This window comes from Schistocerca cancellata, chromosome 1 (genome assembly GCF_023864275.1).
Source record: "Schistocerca cancellata isolate TAMUIC-IGC-003103 chromosome 1, iqSchCanc2.1, whole genome shotgun sequence".
NCBI classification, from domain to species: Eukaryota; Metazoa; Arthropoda; class Insecta; order Orthoptera; family Acrididae; genus Schistocerca; species Schistocerca cancellata.
The window spans coordinates 1189270658-1189298079 of record NC_064626.1 but is presented as its reverse complement, the minus strand read 5'-3'; positions in this window follow the sequence as shown (position 1 = coordinate 1189298079).

Sequence of the window (27422 nt, the reverse complement as noted above, 5' to 3'; positions counted from 1 at the left end):
GAATAGATCAGAAGAAGAAGCTCACCCACAAATAGGAGAATACCAGGTTGGTTTTCGCAAGGGACGATCATGCATAGAACAGATCTGGAATCTGAAAATGATTCTCCAGATGAGAAACACCCGAAACACAGTGGTCACTTTCGTAGATTTTAAAAAGGCCTACGACTCAATAGACAGAGTAGCACTCTGCAACACGCTGGAAGAATTCAGCATTGACAGAAGGACAAGAGCAAACATTCGGCAAACATTAACTGACACAGTCTCCAAGGTTAAATTTATGGGGGATATCTCTGGCCATTTGAAATCCAAACTGGAGTGCGACAGGATGACGGAGTTTCAACATTACTCTTTAATATCATTCTTGAAAAAATTATCAGGACATGGGAAACAGAAGTCAAAGGAATCCAAATTGGCATTAGAAAAGATAATAGATTCAATGTCAAGTGTTTATCTTTTGCAGATGACCTTGCAATCCTCACAAGTAATAGAAAAGAAGACACTAATGCCATAGAGAAGTTACACGAAATTGCACAAAGAACTGGCCTGCAGATCTCGTGTGAAAAAACCCAGTACGTAGAAAGAGTGCCACAAGACAAATTGCCTATTGTGACAACCCATGGTAAAATCGTACAAGTACCACATTGTAAGTACCTGGGAGAAATCATCCAACCATCAGGGATCAACCTAAAGGCCAATGAGGAAAGATTAAAAAAACTACAGAAAGCATATAAACTCACATGGAACTATTATAACAAAAACTCCATATCCATTAACGCAAAATTGAGGCACTACAACACTGTCGTACTTCCGAAGGCACTGTATGCATCTGCAACAACACAAATAGGTGGGCAAACTAAAATCAAAGAAATAGATAAACAAGAAATATAAATTCTCAGGAAAATTTTTGGCCCGATACAAGAGCAAGGAATCTGGAAGAAGAGACCAACATCAGAATTATATAAATACACAGACAAGATTACGGATACAATAAGGAAAAGAAGAATGCAGTTCTACAGACATATCCACAGGATGAATGAAAACAGAATTTCAAAGCGAATTCTTAAAGTCATCAACTCAGGCAAGGGAAAAACAAAATGGATAAAAGAAGTTGAAGAGGACCTCAGACAAGCACACATAACAGTAAACGATGCAGAAAATAGAACTGAATTCAGGAAAATCATCAAAAAACATAAATTTGACACCACAACACAGAAGAAACCAAGATGCAAATGGACAGCTGAGCGAAAGAAATAACACAGTGAACACATGAAGAAAATTTGGGCTCAGAAAAACATAAACAATCATCATAAAGGAATTCAAGTTCAAACGCTCTCTTTAAATGGAAATAATCGAAAATAATAATAATTTCATGTGGTTCAATGATCCGTCGGACGTGTTTCTACTGAACACCACTGCGGCGACTTTCATGGCCACCAGTTTTCGGACTGATGAAAGGGGACATACAGCTCAACGTGGCATCTGAATCACAGGTTGTTTCTGACGGTTCCTCACATCCTTGGGAGTTGAAGACTACTTTAAGACGAGGAGTGAAAAACCCGTGGCCCTACCGAGATTCGATACCGTGACCTCTCCGTCTGAAGACTTGCGCTTTACCTTTGGACCACTAGGCCCAACATGTATGTAAATAGTTCATCTATAAATTTTGATGAGTGAATTTGCGTTTGACGTAAGTGACCGTATCCTCTGATTGCATTCACATACAAGTAAGCCTACCCAGCAGATATACTTCAACTCTGATCGGCTTTGATTGTGTAGAGCAAAATAACAGACATTTTTATACGTAGCAATACGGCCATCAAGAGCGTGTGACAACCTGAAAAAATTGAGTGTAATAGTCTGTAATGAATACGGTTCAAACGGTAACACATATGAAAAAAGTCAAAAGTTCTATAGTTTCCAGCCGACCGCGGTGGTCTAGCGGTTCTGGCGCTGCAGTCCGGAACCGCGGGACTGCTACGGTCGCAGGTTCGAATCCTGCCTCGGGCATGGGTGTGTGTGATGTCCTTAGGTTAGTTAGGTTTAAGTAGTTCAAAGTTGTAGGGGACTTATGACCTAAGATGTTGAGTCCCATAGTGCTCAGAGCCATTTGAACCATTTTTTTATAGTTTCCACTGTACGTTACAAAGGTGTATCCAGATTTATCGAAAAAGTCACGTTTTTTCGAAGTCTCTCTCACCTAATACTCTGTTTTTTAATTCGATATCTGACTGATAGCAAAACATATAGCATCGGTAATACCAAATTCAGTCGCATATGATTAAGTTGTATTCCAAAGACGAATTTGTCGTAAATAAGCTAGAAATTCTCTATATGAAAGGTCATTTTTTTAACGTGAACAGTTCTGCCTCTTTCTCATTATTGTACACATTTACAAAAACACTACAGCGATAATGTAGAAACTGTTTCAAATATAACATAACTGAATATGAAAAGGTTACATCTTGAAAATCAAAAATACACCAACAGTACAAAGAAAACACAAATACAGCACAATATACGAGGTGCGACAATAAAGTAATGAGACTGATTTTCTTTGCAAGACGTGGCAACCCTGCAGGCTTGCGTAGGAACAATATCTTTGACCTTGGTCTATAAGCTGCTTGTAGTCCAAGCAGCACATCGATGCAACTGCTCAGTCGTGAGTTGTGCTGTAATAAGTTAACACGTGTTTGTGTCTCTCGTCACGGAAATGGAAACCGTATAATATTGCGCAACGGTATGCCATTTCTGTTGCGTTAAATTGGGTGAAAACGCGACGACAACTTACGGTAAGCTTCAGTGGCTTTTGTAGAGGATGTTATGTCAAGAGCTCAAGCTTTAATTGGCATCAAATGTTTAGTGAAGGCAGAACGAATGTTGAAGATGAAGACTACAGTGGCCGACCATCAACCTCACAGACGGATGTCAACTTGGCCAGGGTGTGTGAACTCATTTGATCTGATCGAAGATTATCCGTGAAAAAGATTGCAGAAGAACTGAACATCAATCGAGAAACGGTTCGTCTAATAACAACTGAAGATCTAGGTATGAAAAAGATTTGTGCAAAAATGGTCCCCAAAAATCTCACACCACAACAGCGATTTTTAACCGCAAAACAAGTTTCAGTTCTACTTAATGGTTCAAATAGCTCTGAGCACTATGGGACTTAACATCTGTGGTCATCAGTCCCCTAGAACTTAGAACTACTTAAACCTAACTAACCTAAGGACATCACACACATCCCGATTTTTAACCTCAAAACAAGTTTCACTTCTACTGCAGTCACCTTATTCACCAGATATTGCTCCATGCAACTTGTTTCTATTTCCAGGAGTCAGAACGGCGGTCAAGGGACACCATTTTCAAACGACACAAGATGTCCAAAAAGCTGTGACGAGGGTCTTGGAAGATATCACAGAAGATGATTTCCAGAAATGTTATCATGAATGGTAGAAGTGCTGAAAAAAGTGTGTGCAATTTGAAGGGAACTACTTTGAAGGAGACAAAATGGTAAGCAACACTTTTTTCACATCAGTTTCATTACTTTATTGTCGCAGCTCGTATTTTATATTTCATAAAATCAATAGATACCGAAAAGACTTCTTAAAGAACCCAACATGACAACTAGCATTGAAGTGGACACACACCAGGCGTATACCAGCGGTATAGAGAAATTTCTAGCTTATTTCTATTTTGTCTTTGGAATACCGCTGCATCATACACGACTGAATTTGGTATTCAAGATGCTACACTTCTGCTATGAGTCAAACGTCGAAACGAGGAATGAAATAACGGGGGAGAGGGGACTTCGGAAAAAAGAATGAGTTTTCGACAAATCTGGGTGCACCACTGAAACGTACATTAAAAGCCATGGAACTTATTTCAAGCTTTCTTTTTTCAAAAATTTGTCTCTTATTTTGTTTTACACTACAACAAACTCAAAGCCGATCAAAATCTAGACTTTTTCGACAAATCTCGAGGCACCTTTGTAATGTACAGAGGAAACTATAGAACGTTTGACTTTTTTCATATGTGTTACTGTTTGAACCGTATTCATTACGGACTATTACACTTGTAGGTTTACTTGTCACAAGCTTAAATGTTTTTCAGCTTCAAAGGGCCGTAGACCTTAGTGCTTGACATGAATTTCGACTTGATACCTACCAACAGTTCCTGAGAGAAAGGGGTCTTAACAGAAGGAAAACGAAATGATCGTAGCAGTAGTGAGTTCCTAGCGATTGAGATATGAAACCCTGAAAGTACAGTATATACGAGTACCATTACTCTGACTGAGTTCCCTCACACTAAATGAGACACCATCTCTGGTGGATTAAAAAAGAAAAACAAGTCTTATCTTTCAATGATGGTGCAATATCGTTTATCAGTCTAAGAAAATTAATAGAAAACAGCGAAGATACAGACTTTAGCAGTCAAGACAGCCGACACATACCGAGTTCCGGTTTTTCGCAAATAGTGGCAAATTTTACTTGTCTACGCGAGATCACTGACGATGGGTATTGTTGAAGTAGTAGAAGTAGTAATAGTAGTAGTTGTTGTTGTTGTCTTCAGTCGGAAGACTGGTTTGATGCCAGTCTACAAGCTACTCTATCCTGTGCAGTTATCTGCATGTCTCAATAACTACCACAATCTGCATCCAACAGAACCTGCTTACAGCGGTTAGGCCTATGTCTCCTACTCCAATATTTAGGCCTACGCGCACTTCCTCGCATTTCCCACCATTGGGCATTTCACTCCACAGGGTGTGTCCTTTGAATCGATCCATAATTTTTTTTTCCTTCCCAATTCGATTCAGTACCACTTCATTAGTAATCCCATCTACCCATCCAGTCTTCAGCGATCTTCTGTAGTATTATATTTCACAATCATCCACTCTCTTCTTATCTGCGTGGGAGAGTATTGTACCTTGGAACACTTTCCGGTGTTCGCTTCTAGCCATAGTCGAAATATATTAATATATTTTCTCATTTCGTTTTTAAACGATGGCATTCATTTTTCATGTGCTACAGTGTTTCTCTGAAATCACAAAAATTACTCCGGAAAATTAAGGTTTTTCCACATGTGGAAACATGTTTCAAGGTACAACATGATCATGTACCTAGGAACAAATGAAGGGCTTATTTCAATAGTGGTATAAGTCCATTACCTCCACTTTTCTGCTTACAATGCTTCTGAAGTTAATGATCCAAAGAAACAGAAAGAAAGGTTCATCTTCAGCAAGAAGCCATATGCTTCAATATTTCTGGTATCTCAAATGCAGGTTTTTCAGCGCTCATTGAACTTTACGAATCTGTATCTCAAAATGAACAAAAATGGACTTTTACCACTATTGAAATAAGCCCTTCAAATGTTCTGTTGCAATTTAAAAGCGTGCTATAGAGAAAATCCTTATAATTCTGTATTCAAACGTCCTTTACATTATTACCCTAACACGCGCTACTGCTTAGAATGTGAAATCAAATTAGGCGGACGTATTATTCCAAAAGCAGTTACAACTCAAATGCACTTTGAAATAAAAGTTACTGGAAATTAACACAAATTCCTATATTCAATACAGGTAGAATTGTTAAGACATTAACGAAACTCAATTAATTTGCAAATATCACATGTTCCATGGTACATCATCATCTTAGCTTCACGGTACTATATGGTGTACCACCGAAGTAGTATGGCTTAACCGTCCGCACATTAAATAACTATTTTTAAAAATATGTGGAATTTTACTTGCCATAAAAAGCTGTAACTGGGGAAATAATAATATATTCCAAATAAGAGCTTTAGCTTTAATGTAACACACAGAACTTGAATGTGTATAATACTAGATATCGGTACACATATGACTCTAATGTGTTCGAAAACGCCACGCATAAAAATGAGATTCTCCCGGGGCTCATACCTCGGTTTCTGTCGGTGACGAAGGTAGGGCGAACTGAGAATGCGGGGCAAACCGTTCTGGACAGTCCTTGGCCCACGGACCCAACAAAGGTTCTCTTAGGATCACTGTCCTACAGTACCTGGTCACATGAGAATATGACACATTTTCTTCTGCTTAGGCAAACGGAGCAAATCATAGCTACAGGCTGTGGATACCCACGGAAGCAAAAAAAAAAGCTTTTCACCGTTTTTCCGTACCAAACCAGAGCCGTCGTTTCCAAGATGGCAATTTACGAATAACAAACTTTTCTTTATATCTTTATCCATTTCCGAGATACAGAGGTTTAAATTACCCTATTCCTACACGTAAAATCCGGTATGAAGCCAAATCTAAATAATAACCGCAGAAAATTGCTCAAAATGTAATGGCATATTCTAAGTAAATTATACAAAAAGCGTTATTCTTCCCGTTTAGAGCAGTCTTTATTAGTTCATCCGCGGTTTCTTAGAAACCCGAAAAGAGCGTTTTTTTACCATTTTTTTTCATACCAACAGCGAGGCGCGGATTCTAAGTCGGCTATACACAACAAATGGGTGGAATTCTTACGATGTTCTCGTAAGATCCCGATCTCGAACTACCTTGAAAGTTATCTTACTTGTACACTTAAAATCCGGTGTGAGGCGAAAACGTAGTTTTTAAACTAACGTAACACGGATAAATATGCTGTAAAGTGACTCCACTGGTATCAGAAGTGTTGTGGGAACCACCATGTTTTAGTACTGAAGCACATACAATTTTTTTGAGCACTTAAAATCCAGTCTGAGGTGTAAGATTAGTTTTACGTTATTTCAGTTTCACAAAAGTAAACTATAAAAATTTTAGAAAGCGATATAATTCTTCTCATATGAGTGACATGTACTGCTGTAACAGGGAAGCGAAGGGAACTAGCGGAAAATGGTCGTATCGTAGCACATAAAAGGCGAATATGCTCTTGTTTAAAATACTGAATGAAAAGTGGGTTACCATCTGCTTCATTCTGCCTTCCTCAGCAGCTTTAAAAATTATCCCCAAAGATTTGTCATGCCAACATAAACGCACTTCTTTATGCTGAGAGAGAGAGAAACATTGGCAGTAGAAAAGAGAGGGCGAAATAATAAATACTAGACGATAGAAGACAGTAGTTGTGGCACAGAAAGAGCGAAGGAGACAATGAGTGTGACAGAAAGAGAGGGACGTAGTGAAGTTGGGACATAGCTGACAGCGATAGAACAGTGCGAGGAAAAGACATAAGCAGACAGCGCCGGTGGGAGAGGAAGAAAGAGAACGAGGAAATGTAAGTGGGTGAGAGCCAGTGATAATGAGAGACAGCGTATATGACGATGACAATGAAAAAGAGTGAGACACTGACCGTGAGAAGAGACAGCTGCTGTTGGAAGGAGTGACTGAGATAGTAAGAGTGAGAGAATGCAAGAAGAAGACAGGGACACAGAGGAAACAGTAGCAGCATGACGGACCAAAGAAGACTGTGGCTGTGAGACAGGGGACAGTGACAGAGAGAAACAAAGAGATAATAACAATTAGATGGGCTGAATGAGTCGGTGAGGATGGTCAAGTGGGAGTGGAAGAGTATTGGCGATTTATATCGACTGACTAATGGATGTTGGCGAGTTATAGTTAGGGAGGCTTGTGGGAGAGAAGCGAGTTGCATGTTACAAAGAGCGCGAATATGTTTTCATGCCAAAGTTTTTGGGAAAATTTGTAAAGGTGCAGAGGAAGGTAGAAAGAGGCTGTTGATATTCCACTTTTCGGTTAGAGTATTTTAAAAAGAAGAATATTCGCCTTTTTTGTTAAACGATAGGAGCATTTTTTCCGCTGGTTTACACATGCTGCACAAAATGCAACCTCATGCCTAACAACTACACAAACTGTAGGAAATGGCGGAAAATGCTTATGGCGGTCTGTAATGATTTTATAATCAGTCACTAGACTAAAGTAACGACCAAAAAACATCACGTGTACAAATGGCTCTGAGCCCTATGGGACTTAACAGCTGAGGTCATCAGTACCCTAGAACTTAGAATTACTTAAACCTAACTAACCTAAGGACATCACACACACCCATGCCCGAGGCAGGATTCGAACCTGCGACCGTAGCGGTCGCGCGGTTCCAGACTGAAGCGCCTAAAACCGTTCGGCCAATGCGGCTGGCACGTCACGTGTTCCTAGATGCTCTATCCCCTAGGTCCAGCACTCTCCTTTATAGTTTTTCGTCCACATTTCACTTCAATACAAAATTACTTACAGATAAATAATTACAGGAAAGACTTCCCAACGTTTATATTTATTTTGAATGTTAAATTCGTATTTTTCCGAAACCCTTTTGCTTGTTATTCCTATTATGTTTTATAGTCTATTTTGGCCATCGTCAGTTTTTTCAGGCCAAGTACTGAAACTAATCAACGACATTTCTGGTTTCCTAATTTACAACTTTTACTGCGTTACATCTGCAGATTATCCTCAAGTCAGATTGTATATCGTTAATATGAATAATATTTGTGATGACCCGAATGATAATTTTCTAGACAGAGGCAATAGTAGCCACTGCTGTGTAAGACATAGTATCTCTAATTATTCCAAGCAAATGAACATGGAATATGAATTCCGGTGTCTTAGCATATCTAATGTACTCATCATCGCTTTGCACTAAGAAATCCGTCATTTGCGAGAAACCATAAATGACATTGACAACCATATACAAACAAAATTTTGAGGAAAATTTTCGGAGCAAGAAGGGATGACATTAGCGGAGAGTGGCGAAAACTGCATAGCGAAGAGGTTCACGAACTCTGTTCAAGCCCTGAATTAATCAGTATTATTAAATCACGTAGGCTGCGATGGGCGGGTCACGTAGCTCGAATGGATGAGGGCAGGGTAGCGCGAAGCGTACTGGTAGGGCACTTAAGAGGGAAAACGTCCTGTGGGGAGACCGAGGCGTAGGTGGGAGGACAATGTGAAGGCTGATTTGAGGAGCCTAGGTATTGAAGGTGGACAGAAGGAAACAGCCCAAGACAGGGACGGATGGCGAAAATACGTTGCTGCGGTAATGGACTCTCGAGTCCGGTATGACCAGTGAGTGAGTGAGTGAACCATATACACCCAGCAGGAAACTGCTACGGTTCAGTGCAGTAAGAAACACATACAGCGGAAGCTACGGACACTTTCAGGTTATCTCAGTTACGTTTTCAATGTGTCACCGTTTTCATTGTATTTTCATCATATTTAAGAAATCTATCTCTTCTCCCGATATTTCTTAGATCGTTGTGTGTAAATGATAAAGCCATTACATTTCTTGCTGATACAGGAAGATCCGATAGCTACGCAATAAGCTGCCTGCACTTAATTATTCCAGTTCTTCGCTAATTCTAACTTCAGCATTTTTGTGGCCAAAAAGCTGTAATCGCTCTACCTGATTGTGACTTTTTGTGACTTTGATATTTTTCTTCAGCGAAATTCCGTTCCACGCATTAGTCCCTGAAGTCTCCTCAGAATTTTTCTTTCTTGTGCTTCTTACTGAGTCCGCTTTCTGCCACCATTTCATGTAGTTTCTATACAGACAGGATTGACTGGTCTGTTATTCGAGGGATCCAAATCGTATGCAAATGCCAGACACTGAAAATGAGTTTAGTTTCTGAGACATCTGGTAGGAACAATTACACTTTTTATTCTATCTGTCATTTTATAGTTATTTTATACACAATTCAACAAAAAAATGGCTCTGAGCACTATGGGACTTAACAGCTATGGTCATCAGTCCCCTAGAACTTAGAACTACTTAAATCTACCTAACCTAAGGACGTCACACAACACCCAGTCATCACGAGGCAGAGAAAATCCCTGACCCCGCCGGGAATCGAACCCGGGAACCCGGCACAATTCAACAGCCATGGGGTAATTCATCCTCTTGTATTACATCAATCTTTATATTATGAACGAATTTGCAGTGACAATTTAAAGCTGGCCGGAGTGGCCGAGCGCTTCTAGGCGCTACAGTCTTGAACTGCACGACCGCTACGGTCGCAGGTTCGAATCCTGCCTCGGGCATGGATGTGTGTGATGTCCTTAGGTTGGTTAGGTTTAAGTAGTTTTAAGTTCTAGGGGACTGCAGTTAAGTCCCATAGTGCTCAGAGCCATTTGAAACATTTGACAATTTAAAATCCATGCCAGACTTGGAATTAAATCCGTATTTTAATCAAATCCATATTTCCTGCATCTTGGAGACAGCACTTGATTTTCAAATAGAAATGGGGTCATGTGACATGTCAAACAGATACATAGAGAATTACGCGAGAACTACAGTAGGTTTTTTTTTTCATTTTAGCACAGCTTCATTCATCCTCGAGCTATGTCGCATTTTGTACCAAACAAGGCAAATTCAGCTCGTGTTACATAAAGGTTACAGAATATATTCGACGTGTTGTCCAGTGTGTTGTAAACATGTTATCCGCTTCACCCATTCCTCGGGGACTTAGACCATGTACCGGAATGCAAATACTGGCTCAAAAATCCGCTCCCTGCTGAGATGCCAAGATGTCTGATCGTCCTCGTATACAAAACTGCGTTCTCATGTCCCCACAGATGGAAATATAACTGACTTTCGGAAACGTGGCCGCCTTCAGCCTCTCCACTGAACTTACATGATCGATCCATCTCTGGAGGAACTATGAACCCAGTACTCTCGCACAACTATCCCTTGATGAGGTGGGGCACCATCGTGCTGAAAGGACGTTGCAAATCCATCTCTTCTGGATGCCCCCCCCCCCCCAGCCTCAATAAATTTGTAGATGACGTTAGTCCATCGGGCTGTGTTTGGAATTACTTTATTTGCACTTATAATTCCGGACACTGCCCATTCTCAAGTGCAGCTGTAGTAGCAGATGTGAATACATCGTCCTCGTTTCGGCAAAAATACCCGCGGCGCAGCTATTTGGGCACAGCACGGTCGTTAGTAGTCCTCACCTAAAATGGAAGGTGCATGACACGATAGTGCTTATGAGAACAACAGCATTATTACGTTATTAAAACGTTACATGCTGCAAGAAAACAAACCTGTAAGTTTAACTTGTAGCGGAAATAAAATAAGTGGTGGAATAAAGTGGAATAAAGTGGAATAAAGTCTTCATCGAAGATGGGAATGTCTCGTCCTCAGTCACCAGAGACGGAGGCAAATTTTCGTCTAACAATTTTAGACAACGGTCTGCTGTCGGTGTATCCTGAATGGCAAAGGATCCAAATGTACGAGATGCTCATATTCCACGCCAAGCAATCACACCCGATGCGCCAGTTACCTTCGATGGATCCATCCACTGTGGGCTGACCTCTGACCAGTATCTGTAATTCTGTTTATTTACCTCTCCGTTCACAATGAAATTAGTTTCATCCGTAAACAGTGCGTCATAGGGGAAACGATGGTTTTCCTCCAGCTTGCATGTTATCCATTCGGCAAAATGAAATCGACGATCTGGATCGTCCTCAGTGATCGGTTGTAAAATTTTCACTTTGTAAGAGTGTCAAACACAAATATTCTCATCATTGATGTACCACTTATCGCTGTTTCATAAGAGATGCGTCGATTAATGAGTTCTGGAGCCTTACTGAACGATGCCGGATCATTGGTTGGTGTCGCTTCATCCACACCCATTGTCCATCGCCCAGCTTTCAGCCTGTCTGCGACAGACCAATTTCACGGAATGGCACAAACTGCGGGCAGCGGGTAGTCTGTCCGGGTGGCCTTGGTCGCAGTCCTCTGTGATAACACCGGTGCTCCCCTCTCCTGGTATCTCGATGATCTCAATGCACTCGGCTTATCTTAACGTCATCAGCTTTCAGGTGACCCATAAGGCACGAACAACAGTCGTAGATCGACAAAGAATAATTCGATGTTCAAACGAAATGCATCATCGTTTTTCTCGTGTAATTATTTCATTTGTTACACTGGAACACTTCGTGTCTTCCCGGGCCGACCTGTTTCTTAAGTGTGCAAGTGTGCTACTCGCCAGTGGTACTTTTCCAAAGTGCTCGTATTCTGTTCTCCTATGTCTGACTGACTGCTACAATTAAATTTGAGTCGCCTAGCGTGATAGGGGTTTTGGGCTGAGGGGGCAAGTTACAGTGCTCGCCGCGAAAATTTCAGTTTGACACAACATGGTCACAACAAGAATCCATGATGATGAGTGTTTTCATATTGTATGGGTGGTTTCAGCATGATGTCTTATGTATTTTGATGAGATCGTTGCACAGTCTTCGTTTAATCTGTGCATTTCACACGTGTATCACTTTCGTTTCTTGCAGATCGCATTACCACAAATATGTTTGTACACAATAAATTTTCGCATCGCATATTTGTACATGTTGTAATAAACATTCCTTTGTGAGCAATTAGAAAACATGTGCTGAAGTAGGAAATATCCAGAAACCATTAACACATTCACGAGTGCCCGGTAGCATTCTCTCTCTCTCTCTCTCTCTCTCTCTCTCTCTCTCTACTGAAAGTAGGATAGGAACAATCCTTCATTGTACTATTTTTTGTGAGACTTGAGACAAAATGTGTCCATCCTGTAATTAATATTTATGAACTGTAAAATACCTTTCTACCACAATCTGTGTTCGTATTTTCATTGCTTGAAAGGTTTCCTTCCTTTGACCATACAACAGCAAGATTCTATATATTTTGCACTAGTGCTGCGTTTTCTCATGATACCTGCTCCAATTTCACGGTTGTATTTCAATAGCTGTTCAGCTGTCTTTCGTAGTACATAAGTACAATGCTTACAGTTGTCAGCAAAGTCGACGTGACCCAGTCTGTCCTGTATGCAGTTCGGCAGTTCGGGGCAGCTACGCTATCAGATTAGTCTCGCTACATAAATGTCGTCGCTATTTATCGGAATTAAAAATCTCTTGTCCAGGTTGTTTAGTTTCAGACAATACAAATGCCAAATATATTTCTCTTGCACGAGTTTCCTCTACAAAATTCAACAGTATTCCTGATTAAGATTTGTTAATCCGTTTCCTTTAGAAATTTTTCAGTGAAATTCCCATTGTTCTGTCTAAAATTTCAGAGCCTCAGCGAACCACGCCTGACAATTGGCAGAAACTCAAGCTGGAACTTAATAATTTTTTCGTAATGCGGGGCCACAGTCGTTAATATATTTCTTTAAAGTCAGTACTGCAATTAGACTGTTTTTTATTTGCAGTGTTACATTTACACGATCATGATTTCGGCTTCAAAGTGCCATTATCAGGTGTTTTTAGTAGTGTCGATATTTCTGGTAAAACCTACTGCTTTGTTTTGTCACTGAGTATACCTTTTTTTAATATTTTGTGGTTATCAATCATCCCTGATGGGGTTATAGACATGTAACCCAGGGAAGAGGGTAGGGGGATGCTGAAGAGTAACAGAATCTTGCATAACGACGTGGAATTAAGCCCTAATAAAGTAGCTATAAATGCTATAAAAACCAAAAGGGAAGAAAAAGACATAAATATTCCAGATTCACTTCTAAAAAACACTTGATAATGGCACTTTGAAGCCGAAATCATGATCTTGTAAATGTAACACTGCAAATAAAAAATAGTCTAATGGCAGTACTGACTTTAAAGACAGGCGAAACTTGTTTCAAAATTTTAATTGAACGTTCAGCAGAATGAAATTACCACTCTGCAGTTGAGTGTCCGCTGAAATGAAACTTCCTGGCAAATTGAAACTGTCGACCGAGACTCTAACTCGGGACCTTTGCCTTTCGCGGGCAAGTGAACACAGTTTTAATCTGCCAGGAAGTTTCATTTAGCAGAATGTTTCAATATGATGCTTGACTTTCAAAATGATCCCCATTCCATTTGAAAATTACTGGTTGCATCCCGGACGGCCACCAAAATGGTCACAATGTTCGGAACATAGTCTCACAGGTTTTCCGCCTCTCCAATCTCGTGCTACTTGAATTTAAATTTCTTTTTATGCACTTCTTTTTATTTTATAAGGGTGGTTCCACAACTATGGAGAACCCCGTATTTACTTGTGTCTTCTTATGTGAATAGAAAGATTTGTTTATACAACCTGGTGTAGGCAGTTAGTGAAAGGGTCGTGCAACCTGATTTCATCAATAAATTAAGAAAAATACGCCATACACTCTTCCTATGTGCCTTCGGTCTCTTCACTCACGTGAATCATACAGAAATTTTTAATAGTTTTAACCGAAGTCCCCATGGAAGCCTCACATTGATACCACATTTAGAGGATGTTCTACATCGGCACGTTCTAAATGCTGCTTACGTCAACGAGACACATTTGTGACCGGCCGATCGATTCAAAGTGTGCAATTACAACGCACACACAGGTCGTAAAGTTCAGTGGGGTGTCTGGCGCTGTGTGCTGGGGAAATGCCATCGCGCGATCGATGCACAAAATTTGGTCGAGGTCGAGACCAAAGTAGGCAACAATTTCCTCGTATCACCCACCCAATAAACTGACTTAGGGACCAAGTATTCAGGCATAGTTAATCATATAACAGCGTATAGTAATAACAGCGTATAGTAATAACAGGAAATCTGAACGTAAACTATGGAAGTTATAATGAAGTGAATACAGAGGGGGCAGATGAAGCAGTTTGTTGAGTGCGGTAATATCCGCTGACAAGCCGATTCACAAGTACCGAGCACTCATGTGTTACCTATCTTCTCCTTATTCCTGATGAAGGAACTGTTTCGGCTATAGTTATGCACAGTTTCTCAGAACATTAAGTCAGATCCTAGTCTTGGAATGAGTTATGTGTCAGGTACTAATAGTTACATACATAATTAATTCATAAATTTACAACACCCTACTAAGAGCAACAGCTTGCTTCTGGTGAACACAAACCTTACGCCATCGCCTTTGCTTTCTATGATGACCAAACATTGCTAATAAAAATTTGATTCTACTACTTTTGCGTCGAGATGGTGTTGTAGACCTTGGCTACAGAAGTGAGTGAGCCTGTGTGAGTTGTGCCTTCTGCGTCTTCTACAGGTCATCCAAGTAGAGCAGCTAACTAAATGCTATTTTGAATTTTCAAGGCCGAAAATGACATATGTACTCGCTTTTACAGCTAAATACTTAACCTGTACACCAAACGAGTGCAAACGTTATGACCAAAAATCTAAGCCGTCGTTCCATTTTTACAAATTTTATATTTTGCAATATAGCGTTCAACATCAAAACATGCCATTTATGTTGCTTTAAACTGGTTTATAAACATCTTACAGACATTTTAGTAAATATCGCATTAGCTGTGCAGCTAACACATAAGACACCATTTTCAAAATTGCATCACATAGTGTCTCCATAGATGTAAAGGGCGATAAAAATTTACCTCTATGCTATGCAATTAAGTTAAGAATTGTGAATTATAATTTTACACCAACTTCTTAATCGTTGTCCAATGTATCATGGGAACGAAGTTTAATATTCTGATGTACTTCATGATAAATGATTCAGTCTAATGTAGCTCTTAGTGGAATACTTTTCTGAATTTATTTGTCTCTAGATGAAACTGTGTTTTATCGTAATTGTTATTTGAACTCGCTGTATTTTTACGTACATAAAATTTTTTTATGCTAACCCATTCTTTTACATATGGGCAATAAAAAATAGAGAGCGCTGGCTTTCAAGTATAACGTAATGTAACAGTTTTCATAACGTTTCTTCAATTTATGTGCATCCAGACGATATCGTATTTTAATACAATTTCTATTTGAATTCCCTGTATTTTTATGCATAATATTTTTACACATATTCTTTTACTTATGGTCAATAAAGAAGACGTTAGCTACCCGGCATTACGTAAACCGAGGTTAGCTCTATGGATATGTGAGCAGCGGCCTTATTTGGAGTAATGCTTGTAGACGCCTTAGCTATATTAGAATGTGTGTCGTTATAACTACGTTTAGTCTATAGGACTATTTATTACGGTATGTAAGTGTGCAATTGTAATTGTGTACAACTGTGACATGGATTTTGATCAATGTACTGTTTCTATGACTGATTCTTGTATTATTTGTATATACAGCAGTGTTGATACCTGCACTCTCAGATGAAATCTAGATCTGCGACCAGTGCCTACCTTTTTTCTGCCCTAAAATGAATACCCTGTATAGGGCTGCATGTAGAGATCACCTCTTTGCACTAGTTCTGTTCCATCATGATGGAACCTCATTATTATTATTATTATTTTTATTTTTATTTTTATTATTATTTTTATTATTATTTTTATTTTTATTATTATTTTTATTATTATTTTTATTTTTATTTTTATTATTATTTTTATTTTTATTATTATTATTATTATTATTATTATTATTATTATTATTATTAAATAGCTCACTTAACTGCCCAAAGTATAGGCCGCAGAGTGTCTTCTATCAGTACTTCAATCACATCGACGGAGTCTATCTACGAGGGTAATCCCAAAAGTAAGGTCTCCTATTTTTTTATAAGTACATAGACCCGTTTATTTCTACAATGGTTTACATCAGTTTACAGCTTGAACATTTAGCTATTTTTCGACATAATGACGATTTCTGTCGATGCTTTTTTGTAGACGCTGCGGCAGTTTTTGTACGCCCATGTCATACCAGCTCGCCACCAATCTGTTCAGAAAGTTATGAACGTCTTCTTTAATCTTGTCATCGGAGCTGAATCACTGGGGCCACAATTAACGCTGACAGGTACTGTGAGACTCCGAAAAAACTCAAACGGGCAATTCAGAAACGGAGAAGAGGAACATTGAGCAAGGGCGTACACATTCTCCATGACAACGCTCGGCCACACATCGCTCAGCAAACCATTTCTATCCTGCAACAGTTTCAGTGTAACATTATCACCCACCCACCCTATAGTCCTGACTTGGTACCCAATGACTATCACCTGTTCCCTAGGTTAAAAGAACATTTGGCCGGAAAGCGATTCAGCTCCGACCATGAGGTGAAAAAAGAGATTCATAATTTTCTGAACAGCATGGTGGCGATCTGGTATGACATGGGCATACAAAAATTGCCACAGCGTCTACAAAAATGCATCGACAGGAATGGCGGTTATGTCGAAAAATAGCTAAATGTTCAAGCTGTAAACTGATGTAAACCATCGTAGAAATAAACAGGTCTATGTACTTACAAAAAAAAATTAGGATATCTTCCTTTTGGGATTACCCTCGTACTAAGAAAGGCTTTCAAAATCCCTTGGCAATCTATGACAGGCTTACTGAGCTAGTAAGGTAATAATATGGCAACAAAACTGCGATCTGTTGTGGCTATCGGCCATGCGACTTACGCCCGTGTGGCGGGCGGTCAGGGGGCGGGGGGAATTATTTCTGGCCAGAGAAAGCGGCACATCAAGTAAGCCTAAGATGAGATGTTTTTAACAAACAGAGGCACGAGTGGGAAAAGACTACGATTTCTCTTATAGGTTGATGTTCATAATGGTTTAAAACAGATCATTATTATGTGGTAAGTATTAGGCAACACGAACAAGTGGCCTGAGATCTACACTCATCAAAAAATTTAAGCATATTTCCAAATTACCCACCAATAGTCACTATGGATATTCCATTTGTGTTTAGGTAGGAAAGTGGTTGTTTACATAATGCAAGCTCTTTCGTTGTTGCCACTCGGCCTCATCAGGGGCCGTTTAATCACGGCTTGTTAACAAACGCCATACAGCAGAGCTGATTTCTTGTGAATGCACAGCTTTCCATGTGCCTCGTAGTGCAGCACAATGAATCGGAACAGTCTCTCCATGGCAGATCGTATGAGAACCATCACACTAATGGGAAAAAAACCAAGTACATTATTCACGTTAATCAAAGTGTTGTCTCCAGACTGTGGAAAAAGTTCCAGGAAACGCATTCAATAGCGGATGGACATCGCAAAACTACAGCAGCTCAGGACCAGTATGTAAAGATATGTGTAGAGACACCCTACAAAGACAGTGACTACTCTGCGCCACGAGCTTCGAGAAGCCACATGAGTTACCGTAAATACCCAAACTGTGTGCAACTGACTCCATGACGGGGGGTTGTACAGCCGAAGACATTTCGATATTCCATCACTCCGTCCACATCACAGGGTTGTTCGTGTTGAAAGGACTACAGCACGTGAACATTGAACAAGAGACCAATGGACCAAAACTCTGTTCACAGGCAAGAGCGAATAGACTTGCACCATGACCGTTCGCGTATGGAAGTGAACAGGGGAACTCAGCCATCCCTCAACGACTGTGGAACTTCCCCAACAATCCGGTGGCTCAATCGTATTCTGGCCAGGTATCACGTAGGGCTGCCGCACACCACTCGTTCAATTTGAAGGCGACATGACTGCTGCAGTGCATGAAAATAACATTCTCCCACCCACAATGAGGGGTTTTGCAGGGACTGTAGGAGCAGGGTCCACTCTAGAGGATGATAACGCCCGACCTCATCGTGCTCCTAATGTGTGTTGGTATCTAACAGGATGTGGGATCCAAAGAATGGATTGGCCAGAATGCTCACCGGATATGAAATACATAGAGCATGCATGGAGCTTGCTCAAAAGTGCCGTTGTCACGATTTATAAGATTATCGGCAAGGTGTATTTCCACCGATTGTTTGATTACTGAATCCCAAAAACTGGAAACTGGAGCGAAAATTTTTGTTCTATTATATTCCACTGAGTATCCCACAGAAATACAGTGTTCTGCTACAGCTGGTTTCACGGAATCAGAGAATCGGTGGAATTACGTCTTGCCGATAATCATATAAACCATGACAACGGCTTTCAACTGGATAAAAATTGGAAATTCTATAATTAAAATTATCCAGTCACAGCAGAATCGACAGAGTCATTCGATACTCAATGATTAGATCACCTCTCCCTTCCACCATTGATGGCAGCGCACACAACTCGGCTGTCCCTGAAAACGCAAGCACATTTCGCATACGCGAGAGTCAGCGTAAATACCGTGAACGCACATACGCTCTTCAGTTGTTTTCTACTCACCTGAAGATGGCCAGAGGTCTCTGGGTCGAAATATCGTAGCAGAATGTCGAAAGGATCCGGCTGCACACCCGGAGATTATTAGAGGGAAGTGCACTGTACTTTCTTACGTTTACATTGAATCACTGACTAAGGGGACATGCTCGTGAAAGTGAGCAAAAATATGGAAAAAAGTTTTCTTAGTCTATGTAAAAGAGCATTTCATGTTGATTTCAAAAAAGTGTAGTTTATGGGCATTATCATTTTCCGTTCATTCTAAAATTGAGGTTGAACGTAGCGAACATTCTATGAGAAGAGCAGCAGAAGAAGCAGTAGCCTTGTCTGAGAATACAGACATTGTAGCAGCATTGGATGGATCTTGGCAGAAGAGAGGTCATACGTCTCTGAATGGGGTTGTAACTGCCACATTTATTGAAACTGTTAAGATACTAGGTTATGAATGTCTAACAACTCACTGCCAGGGTTGTTCAAGTAAATTTATTGGCACCCATGTTTGTGTAAACAACTTTAATGACCCAAATGGAAACATGGAAACGAAAGGAGTTCTAAATATTTTTAGAAGATCAGAGGTCAGTTGCGGTGTGAGGTATGTAGGCTACTTTGGGGATGGAGACTATAAAGGACACATTACTGTTGTTAATGACAGACCATATGGGGACACACTGATAGAAATCCTTGAATGTATTGGGCATGTACAAAAAAGAATGGGATCTCGGCTGAGAAAATTATGTAAAGACTTCAGCGGAAAAAAACTGTCAGAAGGAAAACACATAGGTGGTCCAGGTCATCTTAGAAAAAGTGAAACTGATTCTTTGACTCAATGTTATGGACTAGCAATAAGGAGAAATGTAGGAGATTTGGAAAACATGAGACGAGCTAGAATGAAATTTTCACTCTACAGCGGAGTGTACCCTGATATGAAACTTCCTGGCAGATTAAAACTGTGTGCCGGACCGATATTCGAACTCGTCTCCTTTGCCTTTCGCGGGCAAGTGCTCTACCAAGTGTTAGAGCACTTGCCCCTGAAAGGCAAAGGTCCCCAGTTCGAGTCACGGTCTGGCACACAGTTTTAATCTGCCATGAAGTTTGATGAGACGAGCTGTTTGGGCAACATGGTTTCACAGTGTCAACAGATGAAACGCCACAGCATCGTTTGTGTCCAAAAGGGAAAGATTCGTGGTACAAGTAATGGTTGAGCAATACTACAGGCATACAATATATCCACAAGCATTCCTTACCACTCGCTGTAATGAAGGCAATTAGGCAAATAAAAATTTACTTAGGAAATGTATGCATGGTCTCTCTCAGAATGCAAATGAAACCAACAGCTGTGTATGGGGGAGATTACCCAAAACTGTATTTGTTGGGCTGACAGTGCTGAAGATTAGTGTAATGAATGCAATAACAACATTCAATGACGGCGCAATTTCAAGGATCAATTTTATGAAGACGGGAAGGAATATGGCTTCAGCTCTAACTGATATTTATAAGCGGCGGGTAGCCGAAGCAGAGACAGCATCAAAAGCTCTACCAAGGAGTCAAGAATAAAGAAAAGGATGAAGAGAAAGATTATGGAGGATAAGGAAACAGGAGGAAAACTGGATTATGTAGCTGGAACGTTCTAAACGAGCATAGTGGTAAGTTAATAAATGTGTAAATCTTTTACGATTTACCGAAAACTTGAATTTTCATCACTCAGGTACACTTTTCTCCTAAATTACTGAAGTTAAACTCACAAAAATTGGAACAGATATTTAGAATCACCTTCTCTACCTCCCTTGCCTACTATTTCCTGAAACATTTATAACATGATGGTGATGTCGGTGATATTTGAGCTACATTTTTAAATATTTTTGTTGTAGTAAAGTAAATTACTTGTCTTTTTCACAGATTAGCAACAGGGAAGTAAATTGGAGGCATAAAACATTTATGTGAATGTTGTCTGTACTCTCTTTTTCCAAACTGTGCAGTCAATGGTTCCAAAGAAAATGGTACCGCAGTGAAATAGTGTTCCGTTTTTTATACTATTATAAATATTGCTATCAGTACCAAAATATAATAAATATCTCAATGATTTTTGTAAGAATATTTTGACTAATGACCCCAATTGTGTGTAAGAATTTTTCTATCTCTAATTTTTACACCAGTTACACTACGAGGGTGAAGATAATGCTAAAAATGCAGCCCGTAAGGGGTGTGTCCCCTTAAGGCGCAGGTACAATTTGTTATTGATACCAGTGTCAGTACACCGAAATCTTAAGCACACTAATTTTGCAATACTTCAGAAGCTGTAGCTCTACTGTAGTTGTTAAATACTAACTTCATTATCCACTCCATCATTTCGGGGCATAATGTTGCAGTATGTACTCGGATATGAAGAGGCTTGCACAGGAAAGAGTAGCATCGATGGCTGCATCAAACCAGTCTTTGGACCGAAAATCACAACATCAACGCCTTTTAACAGTCAGCTTTGCGATGAAAGTGGCGGATACTGGCGAGTAGACCTCTTCTCAGGCGTGTTTGTGCATTTGGTGAACACGGTGACGTTTGCAGTATTTCATATTTAACTGACTGACTCCTCTCCACTACTGCCGACCAAAGTCTAAGGCAAAGTCTCTGAAAACGTGTTGGATCAGACGTCCGATGCAGATTAGTACCCCTCTCAGAGTTCCAACAAACCCTGCCCAGGGTGCAACTTCTGTTTCTGTGTATGACTGACTCATCTAGCGTACAGCCGACCTAATTACTTGACAAATACAGCCGTGGTTCTACTATAGGTTTTTCCTCCTCACTTGTCCAGAAAACAGTTCTCCCTGAAAACATCACAAGTGAAATACGTTTCGCCAATATCTCTCCAGAAGACCAAGGTAGTTTCAGTATGCTTGTAAAATGATCTACAGATGAGAAAACTGCTCAGTAGTAGGACAACGATTAGTAGGGAACTTTAGATTGTTCTCCCGTTGTGAATGTGTTATTTGGAGCCAATATGCGAGCGATTGATGAAAAGTGATGTACAATTTGTGATGTGCGATGCGAGTGTACTAGCACTCATGAAAGTAAAACAATGAAAATGGGGAACTAAATTCACGACAGATAAATGAGAACAAACACGAAGTATAAGAATGCTTTATTAAGCCATGACAGCAGTACACCATTCCATAAAGTTCTGACACCTCGACAAGCAAAAATATTTCTAAATAACTCTCTTGTGTACAGTTGCTGTCCTTGGCACTTGTGTCAGCTATCAGACAAGTCCATGTGCTTTATTATATCATCACAGTTTAACTACACACATTTTTCTAGCAACAAGAAGCTACACAGTTATAAACATATAAGAAAACTGAATTACGTTAGAAGTTGGTTTTTGACATTCTTCCACTAATATAATCCCATTTTCTTTCCTCAAAACACATTAGTACAGAGTTCTTTCTAAATAATGCTGCATTCTCTGCACGGCAGACCAGTTTCGACCCTTTTCAGACCAAGTACATAGCCAGATTGTCCAACACACACTCTTACTCTCTTTAAAATAAAGTAACCTCTCTGACCAACGTCCTTGGTCTCTTACAAAGAATATAATATTACAGAGGTTGAGTACATTTATCAATCACAGCTTCATTCACATTTAAGGCCAAAACTATCCGAGAATCGTCATGTAAATAGGGCAGTCGCCTTTCAACTGCCATGGTCTGTTGCAGATTATGTTCGTCAGCAGCAAACGATCGCAGCAGCATTCTCTTTGAATCTCCTGACACGTTTACGGTTGCCTCTGAAGGCCAAAAGCCGCGAGTAGCCGTCCGGTGGGGTATTTTTGCTCCATGGAAACGTTTCAGCTCATTTTGCAGTCAGCGGAACCACACGTGCTCGCTCTTTTGGCTGTCAAATTTGCCTTACCAAGCAACGACCATTGCACAACAGGAGTGGCGCAGTGTCAGATGAAAGTACAGTTTCGGGTCGTCCACAGAGACAGTTCTGCTGCAGTACGGGTGGCGTACGCATCGAAGTGTCCGAGTCAAATGGTGCAAGGACTGGAAACGTACTCCAGAACTGAAGTACGCTCAACAGTACGACTCTTGTCGGCAAAACATCTAAATTACACAGATTACTGTGATATTCTGGTGGTATATGGACCAAATGCTATGTGGCATCCAACTGAAGTGCAACTACGCCAACGGTTTGACCAAGGCCAAACAGACGGGGACGATAGTGATGATGATTATGATGATGATGATGATTAGGAAGTAAGAGCATCGTCACAGACAAGAAGTTCCTGGCAGTTGAGAAACTGACTGATAGCAATCACAATCGCAGACACTGCTCAGCAGGTCCGCGTTCCGATACACAGTGTGGCGTGTCGCAAAAGCCAGCAGGCGCCGACGCCACACAGCAACACAATACCGTCGGGTTGGTTGCCGGCTCTGCCCCTGCAACTACGTGACCTTCCGGCGCAGCCACTTGCAGCCCGATCTGCAGAGGGCCTTTGCCTGCACCACGCCAAAGTACACTCACGCTCATAAATTAAGGATAATCGTAGAATGTGGTCCTACACAACGTGGCGCTACACAAAACTGGCGCTAATAGCATAGGCACGTAGGGAACACACGACACAGATCTGTAAGTCCACGGTATTGGTGACAAGTTGAGAAAACCGTCCCGAAACACATGTGCTACAAAACGCCACTGTTTCCTGCGCATGTAACCCGACATCAATATGGGATATGATCACCATGCACACGTACACAGGCTGCACAACGGGTTGGCATACTCGGCATCAGGTGGTCGAACAGCTGCTGGGGTACAGCCTCCCATTCTTGCACCAGTGCCTGTCGGGGACCCTGGAGTGTCGTAGGGATTTGAAGACGTGCAGCGATACGTCGACCGAGAGCATCCCAGACGTGCTCGATGGGGTTTAGGTCTGGAGAACAGGCAGGCCACTCCATTCGCCTGATATCTTCTGTTTCAAGGTACTCCTTCACGATGGCAAATCGGTGGGGCCGTGTGTTGTGATCCATCAGGAGAGGGTGGGACCCACTGTACCCCTGAGAAGGCGGACATACTGGTGCAAAATGATGTACCGATACACCTGGCGTGTTACAGTTCCTTTGTCAAAGACATGCAGGGGTGTACGTGCACCAATCATAATCACACCCCACACCATCAAACCACGACCTCCATACAGGTCCCTTTCAAGGACATTAAGGGATTGGTATCTGGTTCACGCCAAATGAAAATCCGGCGAGAATAACTGTTCAGACTACACCTGGACCCAACCGTGAACATAACCTGGGACCACTGTTCCAATAACCACGTACTGTGTTCTTGACTCTAGGCTGTACGGTCTCTCCTGTTAGTGGAATGCACCTTGCAGGTGTCTGGGCGAATAAACCATGTCTGTTCCGCCGTCTGTAGACTGTGTGTCTGGAGACAACTGTTCCAATGGCTGCGGTAAGGTCCCGAGGAAGGCTACCTGCAGTACTCCGTGGCCGTCTGCGCGCACTGCGCGTTCTTCTTGTGGTGTTTTACACTGTGGACGTCCCGTGCCGTAGCGCCTGGAAACGTTTCCTGTCTGCTGGAATCGTTGCCATAATCTTGAGATCAAACTTTGTGGCGCATGGAGGAGCCGTGCTACGACCTGCTGTGTTTGACCAGCCTCCAGTCAGCCTAGCATTCTGCCCCTCATAACGTCATCAATGTATGTTCTTTGAGCCATTTTCAACACAGTCACCATTAGCACGTCTGAAAACGTCTGTACACTTACTCGCTGCACCGTACTCTGACATGCACTAACACACCTCTGCGTATGTGGACTGCTGCCAGCACCACCGTGCGATGACCGCAGGTCAAGTGCACCGCATGGTCGTACCCCGAGGTGATTTAAACCCGCAAACCGTCCACCAGAGCGTTGTTTCGCCATGTATCAGCATTATCCTTAATTTATGAGCATGAGTGTATAAAGGGCGTCTGGATCAGGGTGGTCACTCGTGCCACGATATTTTTGCTGCATCCACGAATGTCACGTACAACCAATCAGGAGGAAGTGTACTTCCGCCATAAAGGTATTTAGGACCGCGGCGAACACGGCAGTTACGACGCAGCCAACTAAGAGAAGAAGTCTGCTCCGGGTCCAGAATCCACTCGCCTGTACCCTGCCTTCGCCGCCAAGGGACCTCAGCAACGTGCTCGCGGGCCTGTTGGTTTTCTGCCAGACTCATATGGCAGGACTGTAGAAACTGTGAACTCGTACAGATGGTAACTCCTGTGTTAGTCTGTTCCAGTGTGCTCCGATCAAGGAGAGCGAAGTCTCAAATATTTGGTAATCAGACTAGTAGAGAACAAACTCTGACTGTAGTAGCTTTCACTGTGTGTTTCCTCAACCAAGATTTGTATTCGAAGTATTTGCGTTTAGTTGTGGAGTTATTTTTCTTTAGGAACTAGTTACAAAATTTGTTACTTTTTTGTGATGGTCAACGAAGACCATGTGTGTTGAACTCATTGTGTTCTTAAGCGTAGAGCATGAGCGACATGCTCATGTGTTTCTTGTGGAAGTGTTCAAAGTCCAGTATGCTTCACAATGCTCATTCCATCGTCTGCTGTCGTTTGCAATACCGGAGATAGGGCACACGCTGCGTTCCGTGATCACTGTTACACGTACAGAAAGGCGCAAAATTTATGGCTTCCCCAGGCTTCCTACACAGTTAAAACAAAGCAATGATTTCCTGAGCCACATCCTTGTGAGCAAAAAAATATGCAAATGATCTTTGAAATGTTGCGGCCATTTTTAAAGCACTAACAATCTGGTAATAGTCTTTACCACTTCATTAAATTTTACTGCCTTACGCGTTTCGACCGTACGTCGTTCTCGACGGCTCTACAACATAAATACATCATTTCAAATGCATCGACGCAGTTACATAAAACGTACTACATGCAAACAGAAGAAGAAAAAAGAAGAAGCAAGCACTCATTAAAAACATTTATAAAATACATGAAATGCACTTCGTAGGAAAAAGAAGAGAGGTAGAACTCGTCAAAAATTTATAACGCATTAACTTAAACGCAACTGAATTTGTTTAACGTGGTTACAAAGTATCTGATCTACATTACTTGATGACATTGAGTGCAAACTGACCTAGCGTACACGTCGAAGTATTAGGTGAAGAACCCGCCAGATGGCCGTTAATGAAAATTTTATGTTTTGAAACAGAGAAGCACTAATATAATAAATTGATACGATGTAGTTTTAAAAGACAAATTCTGTTGTATCTATTACATAACTCAGTTTATTGTGTAACAAATATCCTTATTGCGTATGGAAACTGTCGAAATTTGTCACCTCAAGATGGCGTCAGTGTATCAAAATGTAATTAAAATAAGTGAACATCTGTCTGTTTCATTAAATATGTTACAAGAAATGCGTAATTTAGTAACCACTAATGCAGAAATAAAACTGTTAAAATCGGTATATTGGTATTCCAACCATTAGAGAAAAAAATTTACAAAGATACACGCAAAATGACAGGGAGTGTAATAGGTATGTAACAATTTTGCAGAGATAAGCATCGGCATATCAAAAAAATACAAAATGTAATATGTCGAAGGATAACACACTCGATTATATACAGCTCAAATTAAACAGTAAAAATTAGCATCTGACAAATCTTGTAATTACTAACAATGTACAACCTACTACTCAAAGGTTATGAGCTATAATTCACTGTGAGAGTGCCATTAAAACTCTAGGGATCTTGTGTAACATTCTGGTTACTATAGACCCAGCAATACATAAAAACTGATATAACACTCTGTAAAAGCAGATTACATTAGGTAAATCTTAGCGATAATGTGCTGTGACATTTAAGTCTGTAAGATGGCACTAAAATGTTGTCCATATAACGTAATAAGTAATCTAGTCGTTGTCTTACGGCAAAATAACCCTGAAAATATAGTAGTGGTTCAGTGTATTAACTATCAGATACAATAACAAAAACAAGCCCGTTGGCTTATAACAATTGACCCATGAAAAATATAGTAGTTAAACCTCCGTAATGTTCTACACGTGCTTTCAATAACGTTACAGCACTGGTAAGCATAAATTCCTCGCTGTGAACTGACAGACGGAGTACGTAGCCATGGGTAAATCACTACGTATCTTCTCGCGAAAGCTAATCTTATGAATACAAAGTGGCGTTATACACTAAAACTGTGCAATAACTGTATTGAGTACATTTAATGAATAAATAAGATGAAAATCTGCACAAAGATTACATCTAATTTGGTATGAATTATCCGAACAAACGCAAAATTACCGTGAATGGAAGTTACGTAAGAATATACCGAATTGAGTCACGTCTATTGGACTCCAATAATTTCTTCCAGCAACGGCTACAGGTATTCAGAGAACAAATTAAAGAGAGCAAGCCTTACGAGCACGTAGTGGACATACGATTAAAGTGCGCAATTACTGAATGGAACA